Genomic DNA, 23,794 nt, shown 5'->3' on the forward strand with positions numbered 1-23,794 from the left:
CGTGTAGTTGAGAGAGACTCTTGAGACTCTGAAGTGAAAGAGTGACATTTAATATAGAATGAATCTTTAAATAATGCAGAACTGAGCTAAGATGCTGTCTGAATCATTTCGAGTGTCATTGCCCCAGGGTCTTTGTTTTTTTTAGCACATTAATTAGCTGACGAAAAACCGGTCAAGTGAAATTTTCATAATCAAACACTAATTTCAGATAGATCAGAGAACCAAAAACAAACATAAACAGCCCCAAATGCATTAAATCAAAAGCTGAATTCACAAGCGAACCAGGCACACTGAAATTAACTAGTTCTTATGTTATTTCACATTACATTAATATTTTAAATATCAAGACTATTCACAGCTGAAGAGCAAGCTTTTTTCTGCATCATGTCTCTACAACAGCTCTTTTCTTTACTTTGAATACATGTTCATTCACAGAAACAGATTGCTTAATATGCAAATTTGAAAATATATATATATGAGATATTTACACAGATACTATAAATCCTTAAATCTCATACCAACAATGAGGAAAAGTGTGCTTTTAAAGAACACTGGTATTAGACAAAAAATGATGGATAGATCAAAACTATAAATTTGTAGGGATTGGCTGTTTGCAATTTAGTAAATAAACACTCTACGTCCACTGTAGAGTACCCTTTTTTATTATATACTGTACCTACTCAATCTGGAATATTCAATTTGGAACTGCCTTTGACTTTAAATCTCAGTTTAAGAGTGATGGCCTTTCTACCTACATGGAGAGAATGAGGAAGCACATTCAGACTTCGCATGGAGTCATAGCCATTGAGCCACTCATCGTGACACGACATGAGCTCCACAGCGTCATACAGGAGATTTAGAACTGGTGATGGGAAAGGTGCATTCCTCATTGAGTCCACAGAGAGCCCACATGCACCCACTGTAGATTTACTGGAAGCCGAGAGAGTCCTACCTCCAGAAGCACTGAGATGCCCCCCATTTACAGTTGGCTAGTGACATGCCAGAAAACATATAATCTTATCCACTACAGGGGCCCTAAAGGAATGTCTAAGCACTGTAAAACTTAAAAAATCACATCAGGAAATGACAGCCCAGTCTTCAAAGTGCACCATATTTCCATGTTTCTGAGAAAAAATATTTGTGCCAAATAAGCAAGATGATCTAAATGGCTCATTTGCAGCCTCCTTTATTTTTTACCATTCTTATTTTCCTAAACCAGTAATCAGTCAGAAACCTCTCCAGAATATCTTCTAGCAATCTCACCCAGGTAATGACGACTTAAATGGGAGTAAGGAATCTTTCTTGCACAAACAGCACAAAGGTTATTAACTTCCACATTAACTGCTATGTTAACTAACGTCATTGCAAGGGTTTCCAGTTCTCAGATGCGGAAAGTTGGCACCGAGAGAATATGAAAGCTGAGGATAAATTATAGGAATCTTGTGTACTTTTTAGAAGTGTTCTGAGAAAATAATTCTTTATGAAATCCTTAAAAAAGAAAATTGATAGAAATGTTGACAACATCAAAGAGCAATATTTATTAAAAGAAGAGCTTGAAAATGATCTAACATTTCACCTGCAGTTTTCTCCTGATACAAGAGTAACTTTGTGATTCTGAATGGGTGCTGCTAGTAAACAAGAGAAATGACACATAGTATTACTTTCATGTTAAACATTTAAAGCCCCAATGAGCACATTGCTTTACTGCATTCATACTGCAGGCTCACACCTGCCACCATGACAGGTGGTCCAACAAAATTAATTTAACGTCCACCTCACTGTTTTGCTCTCCACATGAAATCAAAATGAGCCCAGCAGTACAAAGTTCTAGAATGTTCAACTCTTTGAGGTGCCATAAGAAACAAAGCTAAATTCAGCTAGCATTATTCCAAAGCACAGCAATAGGGAGCCAGAAAAGATTATAGTGGAGTATACAGTGGCATAAACTATACAGTACATTAAACAAACTAGAGATCATGCATAATGAAATATTTAAAAAACTCATTTAACTTACATAATAAGAAGCCTCAGATATATAACATTTAGCTGTATAATGGATCTAGATCTCAAAGTTTTCATTTCATCTCCAGGGAATTCTCAATCTGAACACTTCCACCTGTGGCTTGATATAGAGAGATGGGATCTATTTACAAACAACATTTTCACACACAGCTTACTTTCTCTTTAATAATACAATCATTTTAAAGTAATGTGACATTTCTGAAGACCTCATCCGCTTCCAGATTAGAAATTGAAAATGGTAAGGAAACTAAAGAAAATGCTACAAAGGAGATGCACGGGAAGATCAGTCAAAAAGAAAACCACAGGGGAGTATCAAAGGACCAGGTACTGTATACTGTATGTATTTGTTTATAATGTAATGAAAGGAGTATTATAAAAGAAAATTCAAGAAACAGAAATAGGTACTTTAGCATGCACTTACAATGTAATGTGAATCACTCAGACACAGACAACAGAGAATTTTGGTGATAAATACAACATTACAGGAAACAGAAACAATGCAAGAGGGAAGAGTGGCACTATACAGTGCCTTCCAAAAGAATTAATCCAATCCAATTAAATTTCAAATAGATGCAAGCATGTTTTTTAAATTATTTTTTTTTTAAAACATGAATGCTCAAACTTTACAGATATGATGTCTTACAGTTAATGTCAGCAAAAGCTAAAGAGAAAAAAACAAAATGGGTTGTTGCATAAATATTCAGAAATGTTATACATAATAATACATCCAATACTTGATGGAAGCACCTCTGGGAGATAGTTAAATTATTTTTGAATAATCCTTTTCAAACTTTGCACACTGGCTTGGGGCAATTTTTGCCCATTCTTCTTAACAAATTTTCTCAAGCTCTCTCAAGGTGCTTGGCGATCACTGACAGTATGGACAACAGTATGATGGTTAAATAAATAAAATAGAAAGATAACATACAGTATACTGAATGGGTCAAACTTTCAAACACACATTAAAAGGGCATTGTGTTATGATTATACCACAGATTCATATATGGATTACAGATCTGTTTTAGATGATGAAATCATGATGTAATGGAAAAAGTGATTTTCATGGGAAATTTTGATTTACTGCACATATTAAGGAAAACAAATAGGAATCCTAGGAGTCACATAGGCCGAATAAGCATTGCCAGTACAGAGCTTAAGAGCATCTACTAGAGTTAATCCTTGAATTGATTTACTCTTTTCAAAAGTTAAAAGTGAAGAAAACAATTAGGAAACTGTGATCATGAAAGGTAAGCTTTGAAATATGGTTTGAAACCATGCAGGTAAAGTACAAAATAAAGGTTTATGGTAACAGGAATCCAGATGATGAAGGACTGAAGACAAAAGCTCAAACATTTTGCTTGAAATGTAAAACAGATTGATCCCACAAATCAAAAATAAAAAAGAAGTGGCCCAAATAGTTAAAGAATTCATATAAGAATAATATAAGGAAAAAAAGTCCTTAAAACAGTATACAGAAGGAAATAAAAAGATATTGCAAAGGAAGTTAAATGAATAAATATTTTTTTCTGTGTAAGAACAAAATAATATTGAACGATGAAGTATTTAAAAGAGAAATGTGAAAGTTATAAATGAAAACAGGGAAAGTATGGTATAAAAAATGATTAATTCAAGTGCTTATTAAAGAACAAACAGACAAAATGCAAATGCCTATAGATGAGTTCTATATTAAATAATATTAGCATAGAAGAGGCAGAGGTGTTACAGGTATTAGAAGCTTTTATGACAAGCAAGTCTCCAGTGCTCAGTGGTATTCTACCAATTGTACTGAAGGAGAAAAGGATATGTTATTCACTGGACTGTATTAAAACTCTTCAAGCAGTCTCTAAAGACAAATGCAATACTCAGTGTTGGGAAACATTTTTAATGTATATCTAATCCTTGCAAATAATGAAAAAATGTATTTATGTATTTATACACTAATGTATCAACAAGTCAGAGATCTATTACATACACAATTATGGAAACACTTATTATAACTAATCTACAGGATAATCTGTACAGCAATAAGATTATAAAGAACACTAAACATGGTTTTAGAAAAGTTACACATATTGAATGTAAAAATGTAATATAATGGATAAATAATTGGTTAATAGAGATAAAAATAACAATGATGTAATTAGTGGAGTACCACAAGGATCTGTATTAGGACTAATTGATATCAATTATCTAGATTCTGGTACAGTTAGTAAACTAATCATTTTTGCAGATAATAGCAAAATAGGAGGATTAGCAAACAGCTGCAGCAAAAGAAAAAAAACATTTACATTTAAATCTTTATGGTGAAACATTAAATCTTACGATATTTTTTTAATTGCATAGAAATAATGTTATGCTGAATTCATAGAATGAATAAGAAAGACATCATTTAGATTATGATGTACAATTTCAAAAAAGAATTACAAAAAATATATTGCAGCTCTGGAATTGGTCCAGAGAAGTGAAGATACATTTCAAGGTTTAAAGTTAATGCCCTACACTGATATTTAAGTCTCGGACAGAGAAGATTATGTGGGGACTTTATTCTGAAAGGCATTGACAAAGTCAGTTGTACTTTGCTGAAGCTGAACAGTCAACTGAATCCAAGTATCAACAGTAAAAAATGAACCAGCAACAGTAACAAATTACCCAGCCATGTTGTTGAAGCTGACACCGTGGCTTATTTTAATATAAGGAAGGGAAGATCCTTAGATCCTTTACCTACTCAATTAAACAAATATAGTAAATACGTCAAATTGACACCCTTTAATTTCTTATATTTAAAAAAAAATCTAAGCTACCTGCATTTTCATTATTTCACCTATAAAACTGAAAATGAAAAAATAAAGCAAATGTCTTAATATGATAGCTTCCTAACAAATTACTATTCTTACCATACTGAACAATAATTTTATGTATTAAAATGTGAAAAATATATTTTAAATACAGTATATAAAAATAAAATCTAAAATACCCTCTGGTTATCAGCTCACTAAAAAAATGTATACCTTATTTCTGGTTATTTTGATTTACAGTGCAAAACCTCATTTATTGATCTTACTATTGCATACTCATACAACTTTTTACCATCCATTACAGTATATGAGTTATTATTATTATTTTCCTAGGAGTTATCAAAGGAAAGAAGGAACTTCTGAATACAATCATTGGGTTCGACCTGTTTGTTTTAAGGAGGAAAAGAGGATAAGTGTGCAGAAAACCTGTGCAATCACTTAAGAGTTGATAATCTTCATATTTTTGTATTCATTTGTTTCTCCTGAAGCCATTCATCAGGCATATATTGGGACACCCAACAAGCAAACGCAGAATACTGAGATGATAAAACTGTATGAGGTGTTTGGGAATAAATCACACAAAATTATTAAAATGCATCAATGTGCAAAAAATACTTGTTTGAGCACTACTTTTATTTTTATTCCCTGATTTTTCATAGAATTGGAATAACAACCTCGAAATTCCTCTCATCTCAAAAGAGAGGACTGACTGATGGTCTGGCAAGTCTAGCATTACACCTAAAATCAATAACAAAAATGAAACAACAAGGACAGGAATAAATTTAACTGTTCTGTCTGGCCTTGTAACAGACTTTTTCAACAAGGGTCATACTGCCCTTTCTCCTTTGGGTGAACACTGAGGCCACTAGGGCCAGAGAGAGAACACAGCAAAAATAATGAGAAAATATGTTTTGCATCAAACATTCACAATCTACAAAGGCTCTTTTCTTTATGTACTTTAGCATAAATGACATGGACATCTGTGTATCTCTTTTCCCTTTTCATAATCTTTTCTGTCCCGTTAACAATTATCTTTTCAAAATGAACAAATATTCTGTGATTATAACTTCTTTTTTAGTGATCTAAAATATATTTCATCAATTCAATGGTGACATACTGTAGCACTGAGCTTTCACTTGCAAAAACTCAGTGTGACTTATTGTTCTCATTACAGTTTAAGCATCATTAGTTAACAAACAAATCACTTTTACTGCCAATAAACTGTAACCCTAGTGAGGTGCAGTACTGTATATCATCCCAGTATATCTCATTCTTTTCTCTTTTTGACAGCAAGGGACAGACTCTGAAGGTAATGTATAACATTATGCCTTCTAGGCTCATCAGACCACTGATGCAATTTTTTTTTTAATATAAGTAATTATAGCTGCCTTACAGTACTTAAGAATCAGACAGAAGGTTTTTAAAACTGTAGCTGTTGTATCCTCTTGCTGTGGAATGGGAACATATAAGTGTGTACAGAATATTTGTTTATATTTAATCTGTACATCACTTTTGTATGGTGACTCAAATGAGTGCCTATTTTAAGATAAAAACCAAAATGATATTTTTTGGGGGTAGACTATAAAACATTTAAGTCTCAGGTATCTTCTATGATGAGTCTACCCATTTAGAAAAAATAACATATGGCATGTGTACATAACAATTAGTTAGAATACTGTAAATGCCAAGATGAGCTAAAATGATTGCCAGCTAAAAAACGGCAGTTAGAAAACTAGTTATATTTTAAATTTAAATTCTTTGAAATGTATTGTAACGCTTACGGCTGACAGGCACTGTATAAGAGCCGGCGTACCAGAGCAGGTGACGTCACCGCCCTTCCCTGTGATAGCAGGACTACAGCTACTGGGCTGTAGAGAGATCTCTCTTTAGCTCATGGGGCTAGGTCGCTGCAGAGAGACGCGGAAGTCCCGGGTTCGAGCCCCGGACGGTGTGGGGCCGACCTGATGCGGCAAGGGCGCCCGCCTGAGCCCCCGTTGCGTTACAGTATATTATGGCCATACAATAAACAGATCCCATGCAAGTGTGAAATGTAGTTTTTATTATACTGTAGTTCTACAGGTTGCTGTCATTAACAATTCTGACATAAGATGTTTTGCTGGCACTATGAATCTACAGGCACTGGTAATATAAAATGTCATGATAAAGTAGACAGAAAACATCCGTTCCTAGGGTTGCTTTCTCGGGAATATACTGTACGTGGCTTCAGTCTTCAGGCGGTAGTGGTACATGCTATTGTGACAGTAAAACATAAAGCAGAGGTCCCTGAATAAAATATGCCATATCTGGATGCCTTACTATACTTTTTGGACCTTAATTTAAATCACTGGTTTTATGCATGAAACATTTCATTATCTGTAGTAATTGCTCTTTCTGATCTAGATCAAGGATATAGATGCTAGTATACCTAAAACCCAGTTTATAAGATTATACAAAAATATAAGAAGTGCCAAAAACAGAAAAAGCAGTAAGGGTCTTAAAAATTGCTTAGACCAGATTATGGATTGGGCAGGCACTTGGTAAATGAAACCTCATGTTGACACAGGCAAACCAATCCACCCAGAAATCAGGAAAAGCTACCATACCTATTATATTGATGAGTATGAACTGCAGGAAAGTAATAGCACAGTATGTAAGGAATAGATTTGAACGTTTGTATACATAATTCTACGTGTTCATCAAGAGATTTTAACCAAGTATACAGTATGATCCTAAAACAGAACCAGGCAAGATGACTACTTCAAACTCTGTTGCAAATCAAGGTCATGGGGGCCAAAAATGGAATCGAGGAAGGAATGCATTCAGGATAGAGTACAGGAATCACTTCATCACACAAAGAGTTGCGGTTGGAACATACTTCCCAGCCAGTATTTCAGGCCCTGACTCTGGGTTTCTTCATGCTTTAATTTAAACAAAAGACCATGTCAGGGATACAATTAAAACCAAAGAGATCAGAGGACAGACATTGACATTTATGCCTTTAAATATTTAAAAGGTGAAATCCTTAACCTATGGGATAACCTCTGTATGGTATCACCATGACAACAAATGCAGTTAAGATGAAGTGCAGAAGGAGAGGTAGTCGAGACAAGGTCTGCACAAGCTAGAATACTGTATTTCAAATATTTGGAACAAGCTGTTTTCAAATGAAAAACATCCCATAACAAACACGAATTCAGAACACCAGAGCTTGAATGGAAATTTATTTCATTTCCAAAACATTTTGACATTTCATGGCCACCTATACTCATTTATTTAGGAGAACTAGTGTTTCAAACAACGTCTTACTGTATAAAATCGATGTATATGAGTCTCAAACGACACAGCATTAAGGCCAGAAACCCTTAAATGCACCTGAGTCTGCTACTGATAAAGCAAATAATTGGAAATACAATGATTTATAGCCAGGATGCAGGATGCAAGAGGTTACCTCTCTTAAGCTGTCAACAACTAATTATGCTCTTTTCTCCCAAAAGAGAGGATTGGATAAACAAAAGCAATTTATTTGTCATGTCCAAACTGATGACAAATGCAGAATTTTGTATCATTTGCTAAATTATTTTTCTATCAGAATACGTGGTACTCATTTTTATTAGACTATTAATTTGGAGAAAATCTAAATCTAAATCTTTTTTATGTGCAGTTTATTTATTCGGTGCCAAGTTAATTTTACTCAGTCTGTAATCATGCATTTGTCTAATACAACGTGGAAATCCAATCACAGACAACACAGAGTCATTTTTAAAATTCTGGCTTATATGTTAAAAAGCATTAATGACTATTTTCCTGAGGTCATAATGAATGCATGATGCAATGTAACATTTTCATGAATTAGGTGATTGAACAGTTATGCCCTGACTTTTCTATTTTCAATGTTTGCAATGGGCTAACTCTCTGCCATGCCTAGCCAAATATAAATATAACCAAATATAAAAACATACATAAATATATGTTTTCCTAGCTCATTGTTTTTAATCCCTTTCTCAGTCACCCAGGGGTGGGGGTGACGGTGGGGGGGGGGTTCCAATGGTCTCATCCTTATGGCCAGGCTATACGTGCCTCAGCCAAGTGTGTTATAGTCAAACTCTGCATCTTAAATCAAGACCCTCATGGAAATCAGAAACCTTGGTGTTACTATCGACACTGTGTTATAATTTATACACATGTTAGGATTGCCACTACGTATCTCCTGTGTAGCACTGCTCAGTCAAGACCACTGCTTTGGAGTCTGTAACACTAAAATATTGAGACATGGCTTAATTTAATCAAAATTAAAGTACTGTAACACCTTACTTACTGGAGCTGTTTAATAACACATCACTACTTTAACAAAGGTTCAAGTTGGGAGCTATATTCACACACTACTTCACACAATATTTCTTAATACATTTACAGAAATAATCATCAAATAATCAATAATTAAATAAAAGCATAGCTAAAGCACTTAAAACTTCTACCAGTGAGTACTGTATGTACTGTGTCTGTTAATGTGGCACTAGTGCAATAATAATGTGCTTCATATTGTCACCAAGCCTACTATTGATCATGGTGGTCAATGAACATTCGGCCACATACTGTACCATTAAAAACAAAATGAGAAGGAAAGCTTTGAGGAATGTTGGTAGAATTCATCTTCTAAATCAGTTTCTCTCTCCTGAGATGGAAAATTACAGTAAGTTGTTACTTCTGCAATATCTCATGAACCAGAAACTAACAGTTGAAAATGTGCAGTATTTAGATAAAACTATTTTTTCATGGAATGTGCATAAGGTTTAATGCACTTATGTGTAAATAATACTGTTAGTTTCATAACTTCATAACAAAATGCGGCAGCAGCTCATTTATTCAAACTCTGAGATCCAAAGTCTTCATCTGCAACTGGCTTTGCTGGTGCCATATGAGGCTCCATCACTGTCAAAAAGGCAAAATACTATTGCAAATGTCTAAATGCTGAAAAGACAGGAATTCTGAACCCTTGCTATCCATCAATATGAAGCGGCACAGAAAAAAATAAAAGCAGTACAGAAGTGACTACGGTGACTAAAGTTTGGAAAATCACAACTGTATTTTTCAAGTCATAATCCAATAGAAACCCACACAGAACTGAAAATTAGACTGGTTTAAGTGATAATGTGTATTCGGTACCAACACAAAAGCTGAATTTCATGTTCATTACACCCTTTTACACAGCACTATCGCAGCTTCACTTCAGATAGAGGCTTTTCTAAACCTACAGTATGGCAAATGACAATGTGTGTGTTTCCACTTTGAAATGGAAAAATAGCTGAAATTATGATTTGATTATATATATATAATACATGTGTAAGTATTTGTATGTATAACTACAGGGTCTTAACTGAATAACTGTTAACTGATTTTAGGTTGTTATTTTTAGGAGAGACAAAAAATCTTTATTTTAAATATAAATAATGTTATTATTATTATTATTATTATTATTATTATTATTATTATTATTAATGCATCAAACACTTTCTGCATTGTCCATACTTTGAAATATTATGTTTTTACTAAATCACCATGTCCTAAGAGACCTACACATTCACTATACTTCCATAAGAAAAATAATCATTAAAAAAATTGTTCAATATACTGTAAATCAAAACCAGCTTGTTCTTCGGTTATTTATCTCTTGTGTTATACTGTATTTACAGCCATGCAGTAAATAATATACCATACTTAAGAATACACACAGTAACAAAGTGTAAATACAATGACTTATGAGAACAAATAAAATATCGGATGCCTTTTGATAAGAAGTATCTAATTGTTTCAAGGGTCTTATCAAGCTATTTCTTGAAAAAAAGCAAGGGTATCAACATTCAACAACACAGCTGGGTCGCTTATTCCAGACCCCCACAATCCTAATCAAGAATACTGTACATCAAGATAAAAGAAGCAGCTTGCATTAAAAAAAACACTTGATTTCCATCACATCAATGCAAATCAGTTATGTGAAAACACTTTTCTGTTAATATAATTTCCTGAAATTAATGAATTTTCTGTAACTTTTCATTTTTCTGTAGTTAGCACTGCACATAATTTTATTAATTTCTTACATACATTGTGAAAGAATGTTGCAATAACACCTTCTTTTCAATTTATGATTCCTTATATCTTGTTTAATTGCACATCAGAATTAAGATCCATTGTATTGAATACTTGCATTAAGACCGATCTTTAAATTACAAAATTCATTAAAAAAAGGCAAGTCCAGTGATTACAGGTTTGACAGGCTAAAAACAACTAGTACAGTACATCCCTTGTCTATGGCCATCAAAATTCCCACCACTGCAGCCTGTGTTCAGTGTTCAAAGTGGCTGCCTCAAATTAAGTTTCTGGGATCACAAAAGAGTTCAGAACACTTCACATCAGTTTCAGAAACAGTACTTGTACATCTGAAAATCAAGTATTGAATAATATTCTGAACCCAATTACTTAGGGTTGCTGCTGTGCACTGAGAACTCACTTATTACTATGTCATGTTATGAAGGAGACTGATTAGAACAAGTCCACTTGCTCTTTTTTTTCCCACAGCTTTACAAAAAAGTGGTTCAGTTTACCATCTGTTGTTGTTTAAGCTTTGGGAATTGTTTGGGATGATGTTACATCATGCAATTAAAGCATAATCACTTCACTACAATTCTTCTGACTTAATTTTTTAAAAATGATTAATAACACGTTTCAAAATATTTTGGAAAAAACATTTTACATAAATACGCCAAATTTAAAAAACATTCTTTTCTAAAGAAAGTCTCTCTTATACCAGAACGTTTATCAAGATTTCACCAATTTCTCTTAGAAACACTACAGTAACAAATCTTGTATTTCTATTAGCTAGTAATTGCAATATACAGCCCTTCTGCAGTGTCAAAATATGAGCAACAACAAACAATAATAATGACATGCCGTGCAAGACACAATATGAGTTACAATAATCCTTTTAAAACATGTAGCTTACAAGCCTACTGAACATGAAAAACAATTCACCATGGTTTGTTGACAAACGGCTTCTTTGACAGGAACTGATTTTTTTTCCCCAAGGAAGGAGCAGAGCATTTAGAGTAGAACTGGTTTTCAATAACATTGCTGAAATGAAACATTCCTCCCCAAGCTGCAGGTCAGAAGGCAGCTTCTCATCAGTATCACAGTTCAACACCACCTACCTGCCCATAACCACTTGCAAACAGAAGTAAACTGATGTGTTGCATAAAGTGGGCTCATGGCATGCAGTCAATGATATGGATACTCTATCCAGATAATTATAGATAAACCTCAACAGGCAGCAAGTGCTGGATTCCAGTTAAATCATGACATTCCTCTGGTTTATCTTTAACCAAAATTCAAACCATTTTTGGCGATTCGTATTGCACATGGTCAGTTTGTTTGATGCTGATGCTACTGTTCTGTGAAAGCAAAAAAAAAACTGTAATCATTCCTTCACAAGATCTAGTTAACTCAGGCTTTTCCTTTAATGCGAATTATGATTTGGTCCTATTTCTTAATGATCACAGTATGGTCAATGGTGGCAAAGCACACTCAAATTAACAACAATAATATGATATTTGTAACTGCATTTTTTTTCAAAATGCAGTTCTTTTACCTAGAAGTCATCTCTTTGCTCTAGCCTGATCTGGGAGTTCACGCTCCGACAGATTTCATGAAAGACAAATTATCTTTGCACATTCCAGGATATTCACTTATGCTCTAATTTGCTGGGTACATCTTTCAATTTTATCTGTGTTATCACCTGGGATACATTTCTGTTCATGTTATTTTTTTACCGCTTCTTTCCTCACTAAAAATGTAAAGAAAATTCACACACAGATCATGACTAATAATGCATTGTACAAACCCGATCAACACATTCACATGTGTCAAAAAAAACTATAAATTGTGATTAAGCTCACGTTGGGTCTTAATTTTTACTTGATCATTTTGACACTGTTGAATATTACTTTAAAAACATTTGGTAACAGATTATATGCAGATGTGATCTGTACAAATCACAGCAATTTCAAGTTGTAAAATGATTTTTTTCATTAATGATTCACAAGAACTGCAGCTGCTATTTCAAAGCAAACCATACTATAGCCAGCATCAAGATGGGACGAAAATGCTACTGAAGCACCGAACACAGGGTAGTATAACCCTCTTAAGAGAGTACACTTTTGAAATATATCAGAGGTTGCTTCCTATTTTTGTGGTAATAACACAAATTCTGGGAATTATACAATTAGTCATGAAATGTCTCTAACATCTTGATTGTCATTTATCACAGTTAGGGTGCACTTCTATTGTAAAATATTGTAAAATTTTCAATAGTGGTGTTCTTTTAAGACTTAAACTCACCATTGTTTTTAATTATTTACTGTATGTGATGCTGAATTTTCACTTCCTTCTAAACTGATCTAAACTTACAGAATATACTGTATAACAAGCAGGTATTCTCAGATCTGCTGCCAACTGACACTGGAAGAACAATTCAGACAGTAAATAAGCAGTCACATGGAAATGCAACAATCACTGTAAAAATACCTTTCAGCATCAATGTTATTATCATAAATAAGTTTCTTTCAGACTTAACTTTGCCCATCCATGCCACATCCCACTTTCAGTTTAGTAAATGCTTGTTAGTAAAAATGCATTCTGTTAGTAGAATTGACAAGGCCTATTTGCAACTAAAATGACAGGAAATATATTTTTGTTTGAATATCAAGCAAGAGGAAATGGGATCAGACAATGTCCCCTGTGATAAACTTCAATTTGTTACTTAAATTACTATTTTAAATCAACAGCAAAAAGGTGGTGTTTTGTTCTTCTTGCTTTTTACTTTCAAGAATGGAGTTAACCTCTACTTGTTCCTCCCCACTCCAGACTGGTTATTAAAGGTTATTTACTAGGATAATTTTTAACAAAATGCTTTTTGAATGCTGAATACATACTGTATTAAAATTCAGTGATATATCATGCATACTAATAAAATGTATAAAATATTATATTAAGTTTGAAAATCTTAAATTTCTTGACCAACTTTAAAAGTGACCAGACCAATGGACATATTGAACACACAAATATAAAAATATTTGTTGTTTACAAAAGCTGAAGCTATATTTAAACACAGTGTGAAGTCCCTGGTAGGTGCATTTAAGCACATATGACCTTTCTAAAAACTGTCACTAAAACATTAATCTTACTGTATGTAGAGGATATTTACAGAGATTCACGTTGTAATACTGTTTTCACTACTACTGCAATAAAAAGAAACTTTCCCCTATATCCAGGTATTTCTTAAATGTGTTTTTGTCTGAAAATGTACAGTAGGTTTCCAATGCTTTTTTTGTGTCACATTTGGCTACTCAAGAGTAATTAATTGCTAATAGTTTTCAAACTCATGGATTCTTTTTTGATTACTTCTTTTTTGCATTATGAACCATATGGTTTAAGTAACATTAGGTAAACAAGCAGGTAAAATAACCATAAAAATCTTGTAAGATAAAGGTAATACAGTAAATCTATTAAAACAAATGACTCATCAGATTTCTCTGCATTTAGGAGATCCACCTCTTTGATAGGAGAAAAAAACAAGACAGGACAGCGTTTTTATTCAAACTGTCTGGGATCGGTTTGCTGCAATATTATTGTGGATGACTTGTGTTTTGTCAGCACTGTGTCCTGATCACTCTACTCTGACGTTCTTGATCTACATTTTGTGGTTGCCAAGGACAACACTGATAGTAGCGCATATTGCACTAAACTGCCAAACCTTAAATGCTTTTCAACAGCTGTGACTATTGGAAAGCGCAGAAATGAGGGAAAGAAAAATACAACAAAAAATTGATTTGTGTTTTTAATTCTGTTATTTCTGGGTTATACTGCTCAATCAATATGGTTAATAACTTATACAGTAGCTCTTATAGCTCAGGTATGGAACAAATAAAAACAGGTTAGTTTAAAAGACAGAATTATTACTTTTATTACAGCACCACACATGGAAGAAAAAGAACCAGATACTGTTCAATTTTAGATTCTTGACTTATATTATCATAAGTGATGCTGACTTTACAAATCTGTTCTTGCATTTCATATTCTCAGTGTCAACCATTTTCAGACATTCTATAGATACCAGACTACAGTAGTTCTATATGTTGTAGATGTAAGAGCATGTAACAACATAAGTTATGGTAAAATTAATATTCTATAAGGCTTGTTAGTGACATATGGATTCATCTCATAAATACATAAGAGAGACTAAGAACCATTTAAAAAACAAATGACGTTTCGTCTTATAAGGGAAAAAGACAATGGGTAAAACATGTTAATTACTCCAGAACATGTAACAAGAAATTTTGTCCGAGAGACCTCCTTGTGCTTCTGCTTTAATCTGAAGCTCAATTTTCAAAATATAGAATGAGTAATCATCTGTTGTTAAATTTTAATAAAACAGAAGGGTCAGAAGAGGCTTCAGTGGGATGTCCTTTTCTTTATGCCAGTAAAGAGCCTGCTATATACCAAGAGGTATCTGACTGCACTCCAAACCAATTTGTGTCCAAATAAATTGCCCTTTTTTCCTGGATTTTTTTTTTTCCTGAATCTAATTCAAAAGCAATTTTGTTGACCTTCCAATGGATCCAATCATTAAAATTCATGGGTCTGAAGATGCACACCTGCCTTCCACAGAATGAAAAAATATACAGTAAAAATCCCTAAGTACTAGTGATCACTAGGCCATATTGTGATTTTATATCATCTTCAGATTTTCAAAGGGGTTTCTTCACATCATTCCTTTCTGTTTCTCAGTCTTTCTGAACAGATATATTTACAGTCTCAGAATCTAGATATGCAAACATTTTAATGAAATTTTTATGAAACATTTTAGTGACTTAACCAAAACTGCAAAGTCTAATATTGTTTATTAACAATAATGTTCATATTCACACGATGTTTTAAGATATAAATTATTTTGAGAAAAGACCTCAAATGACACACTTAGGAAACTGAAAAATAATATTGAAATGTCTCAGAAAAGCATAGCAAAAATAGACTTGAATATAATGAACTCATTACCAAAATAATCTGTTCTAACATCCGCTCTAGGACGCAGTTTGTTCCCTTAAATGGCTGAGAAAATAGGCAAGATACTGTAACAAAAAGGTAGTACACAAGGGTGTTCGGAAGCTTACTTTTTTAAATATTTATTCATGGAATTGTTCTGCATCTGGAAAAAAACAAATAATTATTAGGTAAGAAATTAGCAAAGGATTTCAAAGTTAGAAATGAATTGAAGGATCAAACTCTCAAAGAACTGCAGCTGTCCCTGGTGCAGACTAAATAGGTACACTGTATATGGCACAAGTCTATATACAGTAGGTTTTATACCTAAGATGTTTGCTTTTAATATTTTGCATTAGTAAACAAATGTATTCTTAAGTTATGGACACTATGTACAAGAATGCTTCATCTCTTCCTCCTTTCTACTCTGTTATCCCTATGACACACTACTACCATGATCAAATTAGGTCTTTTGCTTTAGTAATAGAAGAAATACATTGACTTTCTTCAAATTTTCTCATAATACATCTGAAACTATTTTCCCTAGTTATAAAATCCTTTCTTTTTATAAACAACGTTAATGTGCTCAAATACTAAAAGGATATGTGTTGAAAATTCCCATATACTATAAAACGGGTCGGTATATGTGCCTTCAAGACACATTTAAAGAAGTTTTTTTTCTGCTTTTTCATGTTACTGCTCCTATTTCATATTCACTGCTCCTATTTAAAATGATGGTGTGGGGTGTTTTATCAGGTGGTTATCACAATCGCAAAGGCAGGGTCAAAGTTAAAGTCTGACAATTTAAGAACTTTACATCAAATCTGAAAGTACTTTGTGTGCATACATGTAATGTTTTAAATGATGCATATAGAGTTTGGTGAATCCACTGAGTTTCCAAATGGGGGCTATTACAAGTGAGGAAAAAGATAAATTAAAAGAAAAGGCACAAGGAAAGAATAACGGAAAGGCTCTGGAACAGATTCCATTTAAACATGTACAAAAATAGTATAGTTTAAGTTTTTTTTTATTTTAGAGTACAGAATAAGTTTTTAATTGTGCAAAAACTTACCATGTAAATTTCTGTGGCATTCCCTTGTGGAAAACAAAAACCTTGCTTACGATGAGACTATTTCAATTTAAAACAAGATTAACTGAATTAAATTAGAAGAGGTTGTTTCAAGGATGATAATGTTTAATTAACGTTTTAATTCCTTAGACAAAGAACTGAAAACCCGTAATCATCAATTAAGGCAACATATGCCAAAGAGCAAAATAAATGAAAAGCCATAAAGGGCTTAAAAGCTAAAACTTCAAATTAAATTATAGAAAAGAATAGGAAACATATATTTGTGAAGCCCTCGGTGCAAATCATTAGCTGGTCAATTAAATCATGTTAAATCATGTTATATTGTAGAGCTCGCATTCCAAGTGGATGGACATTGATGATAATTGCTCCAAAACACATGAAAAATAACTAATGTGTATTTCAGACAAACACTGAGAAAAGATGGGACCTCATCTGAGCCCAAGGGTCATTACCCATCACTGATAAATCCTTAATTAAATGCCGATAGCAAATTTCAATTTTTCAATTAATTGCATAAACTTTATATTGTTCTCTTTCCGCCAAGAACTTAATTGGATTGGACCCCAAAAGATTAAATATATCTGCCTCAGGATATAATGTTTTATTTAATCATAAAAGTAATAAGAATTTATGTGCTAAAACTATTAGAATGAGATTTTTTTTTTCTCATATATGATCTGATTGTTTGCCAGCACTCATCTGTCCTACAGACATTCTATATATTCACTAAGGTGAAATATATGTAAGTATGACATTAGGAAATTATCTTTAAAGAAACCTAGATCTACGGTTGAATGCCACTAATCTGATTAATTTTCTATTCCTCATTTCTTCTAAGAGGAAAAGATGTAGTGTCAAAAGTAGACAAAAACACTAAAGGCATCTGTCTGAAAAAAAACTTATTCTGAAGCTGTTTTATGGCACACCATTAACCAAAATAATGGAATCAGCTAGGAAGAATCCAGTTGCTTCATTATCTCATTGACAATGGATATCCACTAATATAAAGAGCAACAAGACTTCACATAGAAAGCTCTAGAGAATGACTTTAGCAAATGTTAACAGTAGCAACAAGTGCCAAGTGATTAAGAATTATCTTTGGCAAAACCCACTATGTCTAATAAACCAGCTAATATTTTTCCTATCCAATATTTTTTCCCTAATATAATCAGAAAACATATAAAAGAAGCAACACTTTATTTTATCTGTTCTTCTAATTATACCCATTGCATTTGTGTTTTTATGTCTTGGCTCCATGTGATGTCTCCTATAACAGCACAAGGAGTCAAGCATAATATTTGGAATTTCATGTCAAGAGGCTATTACTGGTGCCCTGATAGAGCTATTATTATCATGGTGTCATACAGTAACTAGTGAAATTTATGTCTTCATTTATGAGACCAGCAAAAAAAATATACGGGATGGGTAAAAGTAAAATAAAAAATAGATTGCATTGTTTACTGCAATTGTGGTATTTATCATAAAACTATGGTAGTTTGATATCTAATGTAGATTATTGAGATAATGTCTATTTTTCCACCATGAGCTCTACAAGCTATTTGCTCACTTACCAATATTTGCTATACTGACAAATTTATCCTCAACTTCTATAAAACGGAGGTCTTGAGTGAGAATCCAGAGATTTACTGTATTCCATCTGACCCACACTATCAATCCTTCTAACTCAGAGATAATCAATTTCAGGCCCTTCCAATCCACCTTCTATGGAAGCGCATTGCTGCTATCAAGGAAAAAAAATCTGTTATTACGAGATAGTGAATTATCTCATAATTACGAGATAGCAGATGATCTTGCAATTACAAGATGATCATTTGAGTGTATGAACAACCTATTACATTCCGCAATGACAGCACCTAGAAGCTACAGATAGTTTTGCTGGAACTGTGGGTTTAATGTTCATGACAACATGCGATGCTGTAGAATGTGCATGGATGTACTTTCCACAGAGGTTTATCCATAATAAATATTACAATTTGTACCTAATGTGAACAATTTTAACCATGAGGACATTCACAAGTATCCTTAAACAAAAATGAATGTTCTGTGGAATATATTCTACTGCATAAAATTAGAAGTCATCTAACAATAATGTAGGTATTGCATGACAATTGTGCTATCGAGTGATGATCACTTAAGGTACGTGAGAATGTACTATCTTGTAATTACGAGATCATTTGCTGTCTTGTAATGATGTGATAATTTTCTCATAGTTATGAGAAAATTCAGTAATTGTTTTTTTCATTGATGGCAGCAATGTACTTCTGTAACTTTCCATTAACTCTTAAGCAAAAATAATAAACAATATATACAGTATATAAACATAACAAAAATAAAGACCAGTACCAGTAAAATAGTTTACCATGATTATGGGTGATACCAGTGTGGCATAGCATTAAATCCATGATCAATATTTCTGAGAAGGGCAATGCTAATATTTACAAGTTTTAAATGGCATGTCCAATAGCTGGCAAGTTATCTAAATTAGTTGTATAACCATTTGGAATTAAAACTTACAACTACCACCGAAAACAATGCTCTCTTACTTGAATCTGAGGAGTTTAATAAGATTGACACAGAAGAGATGCGTAGGCAGGATAATTGCAAGAAAGAGTGCAGCTCCAGATAATGTGTGTGGCAGAGTTCTTAAATCTTGTGCACATCAACTATGTGACATTTTTAGTCAATTTTTTTCTCATTGTGGAGGAAATCTATTATCCCCCATTTCAAAAACCTCCCAAGAATGAACTTAACAACTACGGGGCAGTGGCTATCACACCTCTACTTATAAAATGTGTGGATAGAAAAATTAATAGCTATGATTATAAAGGACAATCATTACAAGTTGGGTGTTTTTTTAGCTTTTTTTAGTTATGGACTAACCCACTCGGTCAATTACTGTTATTCACCATTTTTCTAACTGCCCCTTTGTAACAATACTCACCTTGTTAAGCAAAGTTTATCGACATCTTGATAAATCACCGTGTAGTGATTTATTAATAGTTTACTTGTTGATATTTCTTCTGCCTTTAAAATGATTTACCATTCTCTCGCCACCCAAACTTTAATTTAAAAATAAATGGCAACTTGTTTATATGCATTTTAAGTAACAGGTCTTAGCATATAGAAGTGGGAAAATGGTTTTTACTTTTGTTATCTGATGTATGATGCACTTCTACTGGCTGACCACAGGGCTGTCTTGTCCCTTAGTGTGTATTTTGTACACTATTAATTGAAAGAGCAAACACACAGTTAGACATTTTATGTTTGCTGATGACATAGCTTTTTCAGCTCATCAACAAATTCAGAATATCACGTGCCCCGTTAAGCTTTTACAGCTCCACCTGGCGGTTTTACAAAGAACTGTTGTCACATTACTGAAAATGTCTAAAATGTGCGGTCTCCCGCAGTCTACCGTAATCTCGCGCAGCCGCTCAACCGCAAACTACTGCAGTATCCCTTGCGCATTCTGAATGGCTGGATCTGTACAGTGTATTAATTCAAAAGCTGTCAATCGAAAGGCATTACATTTCCATTATTTGTAACCAACATCAAATTTGTACTTTACACATCACTCATAAAGTAGACACAAAGGTAAATACACTGAGAAAAAAGTTAATATATCCATCTGCATTTTAAAAGACCTACTGAGTGATCTGACAGGAATTAAACTGTCAATTTATTTGCAGAGATAAACGATATACTGTATTGTGTGATGTCAATCTAAAAAAATCAAATAAATCCCTACTTCTTTCTAGATAAGTGTGTGTGGGTCATGGAATATGAACACTGCATACATTTGATTTAAATACTGCAGCCTGAATATCATATACTGTACTTAATTTCTACCATTTTTAATATTCACTTTCCTGCTGTTAGAGATGATTATTCTTTAAGCAGTTCTGAAATAAAAATATTTTTTATATATTAAAATATATAAAATATATTTATATATTAAAATATATTTTAATCTTACAAATATATTAGACTTCTAAATAAATGTGCTTTTTACATATAGAAAGAAATTCAATCATAGACTGTTTAATTCTGCTTTGGCATTTATAGGTGACCAAAAAACTAATTACAAGTCTGTTCAAGATACCTTAAGTTAAAGCAAGACCAAATGCAAACCAAACAGAAATCTAATTACATATACAAAGGCCTCTTGTTAGAAAGAAAATATTTAAAAACTATTTTTCTTGGAAACATGGGTCTTATTCAGTGGTTGCAACAAGCCAGTTTCATTTTATTTTGACAATAAAACAATGTTTCGAACTTATTTGTCTGTAATCATCATTTGCTTGTTATCTTAAATACATACTGGGTATAGCTTGATAAAAACAGTTACTCAAGCATTTCTAGATTTTCTATTTATTATTAAAGATTTAATATTATAATTTTTATTATTAAATTGTTGATTTGAAGATTAAGAAAAACTACATATATACATATTTAAATGTGTACCAATTTCAATATACACTTAAGATGCAAGAGTTACAGTTCACAGGAACAATATCTAGCCTTGATTCAGAACAATTTCACAAGGCACATATATTTTCCTTTCCACAATATCACACATTGAAGTCTCTTCTTTTTTGTGTTCTGGTTAGGTGAATACACACTAACAGTATGACTAATGTGCAGTACAAGGCCCTTGCACTCCTAAAACTTCAACTAAAAAGGCATTGTTATTACCTTTGCTACCAGACAGTATTAAGAAAATTATTTGTTAACCAGACAGTATTAAGAAAATTATTTGTTATTTATAATAAAGATTTTTTTAACATTTCAATGTCATTGTTGTTCATTCATTTGCACATAATAAGCTCATATCATATGGCAGGAGCTACACAGGGGAAATAAATTATATCTTATAGAAACCAATCAATTATATTTCAAATGTAAAATTTCAAACAGAAGCCTGTAGAATCTAAAGCATTAAGAAGACATTAAATCTAAATAAACATTAAAACCTAATCTAGTTGTTTCAATTTCTGGTAAGGTATTTCTGGCAGATTTGTGAAAGGAGAAAAAGCAATGAGTGCAGTATCAAGGCATTACCAGTGTCATCAAGAAATGTGCCAGAACCACAAGACAAAACAACAGTTATTTGGATATTATTTGGGAAACTAGTAAATGATTAAAAAGTGTAGGTTATACTGTCTATATTATATATTGTCATATTTTGATATCAAGTGATTAATTTACAATATGATACAGTATGTAACCAACCAATGTTCTTTTTTAATACTTCAATCCTAAAATATTTTAAAATGTTGTGTCTCCAGAACCTGAATCCATATTTAACAATCACTTATGCTTTCTGCATTAGAAAATGTAGTTTTTGGTAAATATAAAATATTTCAAGTTTAGATTACAGATAAAAAATATTAGTAAATTCAGCAATACCGACTCAATGAACAACATTCAAGATCTTCAGCGTAAATTTATTATAAGCTTTTAAAGTCTGCAGTTTTTGTAATCACAGTCTCAGAAAATCACAGAATATATCTAAGTGGTCAGGATTGGAAAAACTACATCCACCCACACTGTTCACTCATATTCACCTAAGAATACAACCTGATTTCATGTGATAAAATAACAGACTATCACACTGAAAGTGTAGAGATTTTTTTTAAACAAACACAGTTAAAGGAAATAAATGAAAGGAAGCCAATTAAGTGCGAAAATTAATATTGGGCTTTGAAATCCACTATTTAAATGTTTGATTGTTTAGTTTTGTGATTATTATTATCAGCAGTAGTTCATCTGCAACTGGTATTATTTTTGATTTGTCAATAATAATAACCCAAATGTGGGTAGTTTATCTATTAATGGTGTTTAATTTCAAATGGCAAAATTTACAGCAAAAAGGTACAGTAATTAAGGCATCTAACCTGAAGTACTATTAATAGGGGGCATAAAAATGTCCAAAAGGCCAATTTTTTCAGCTTGCTCCTTTAAGCATACAAAATTGTTTTATTTGGCTTTGATGCAAGAAGAAAGACATCAGAAGAATTTAAAGAGGAATATCTACAGTCAATCATGAAACATCAGAGAAAAAACAAGTTTAAAATCTAGACATTAAACAAAAATACAAATAATGCTTAAATGGAAATGGAGATCTCTTGCAGCTGGCTACAGATCAAATATAAGATTCAGTTCTAACATCTCAACTTCTGTGAAAATGATTTTATTTGTTAATTTAAAGGAAAAGCATATAATAAAATAATTATTACAACACTGATATTCCATTTAAAGGATTACAAAAAAACAGACTTTTGAATCATGGTTCAAGCAACTATACATAAAGTTACCAACTATTGAAGGCTCTACGGGCAAAATGTTGATTTTTTTCACTTTCTAGTGTGGAATTAAGCTCTACTTATCCCATTTGCACCTTGAACACTTTTACATTACGCATTCTGATATATACAGTACTCATTATCAATTATCAAGAAGCATAACAATACTGGCATTTATTTTGGTGAGGGAATGTAACCACTCAAAACAAAAGCTTTGTTTTAATGTTACTAAATATTCATATTAATTTTCATAATGTAATAAACCAGAGAATATCTTAAGATGTGCTTCAGACAGTACTACAATCTTTGATAAGAGAGAAGGCATGGGATTTATTAACTGTAATTCATCTGTCAGGGACAGCAACACAAGCTGCACGTTATGATATTTCTTTGGTACTGTTCAGCACATACTTTGCCAACAGATTCAAGGAATGTAAAGTGTATACCTTTTTTCTCAGGTAGCTTTAGCTTTTAAG

General features: G+C 32.7%; 1 protein-coding gene across 2 annotated transcripts in view; it reads right to left on the reverse strand.

The window, feature by feature from the left end:
• The window catches only part of slc2a13a (solute carrier family 2 member 13a), a 131,054-nt gene that overhangs the window by 66,110 nt on the left and 41,150 nt on the right, over window positions 1-23,794 (reverse strand). The window lies entirely within an intron of this gene.

The sequence above is a fragment of the Atractosteus spatula genome, chromosome 8 (genome assembly GCF_055471065.1).
Source record: "Atractosteus spatula isolate fAtrSpa1 chromosome 8, fAtrSpa1.hap1, whole genome shotgun sequence".
In the NCBI taxonomy this organism is placed as follows: domain Eukaryota; kingdom Metazoa; phylum Chordata; class Actinopteri; order Semionotiformes; family Lepisosteidae; genus Atractosteus; species Atractosteus spatula.